The sequence below is a fragment of the Merops nubicus genome, unplaced genomic scaffold, assembly GCF_000691845.1.
Source record: "Merops nubicus isolate BGI_N331 unplaced genomic scaffold, ASM69184v1 scaffold34956, whole genome shotgun sequence".
NCBI lineage: Eukaryota > Metazoa > Chordata > Aves > Coraciiformes > Meropidae > Merops > Merops nubicus.
Genome location: NW_008613535.1, coordinates 427 through 724, shown reverse-complemented (window position 1 = coordinate 724; position 298 = coordinate 427).

Here is a 298-nt window from a genome sequence, read left to right as displayed (position 1 = left end):
CAAAACCAGAGGCTCAGGGGCTGCACTCCGCTGTCCCCATTTCTCCTGCAGATAAACTCCATCCTGGTTACGGGGGCATGGACCCAAACTCTCTGCCCACCCTCCCTGCCCCAGGCATGGGTGCTCTCCCAGTGGCCTGCCCCTGTTCCCACTGGGACCACAGATTCCTGCCAGGATAGGGGGGTGCCCAAAAGGAGGGGTCCTCCAGGAAGTCAACCTGGGACTCCTGCACCTGCAGTGAAAATCATACCCCCAGACCAACAAACCATGGCACTGTGAGGGAGGAGGAAGCCCCAGC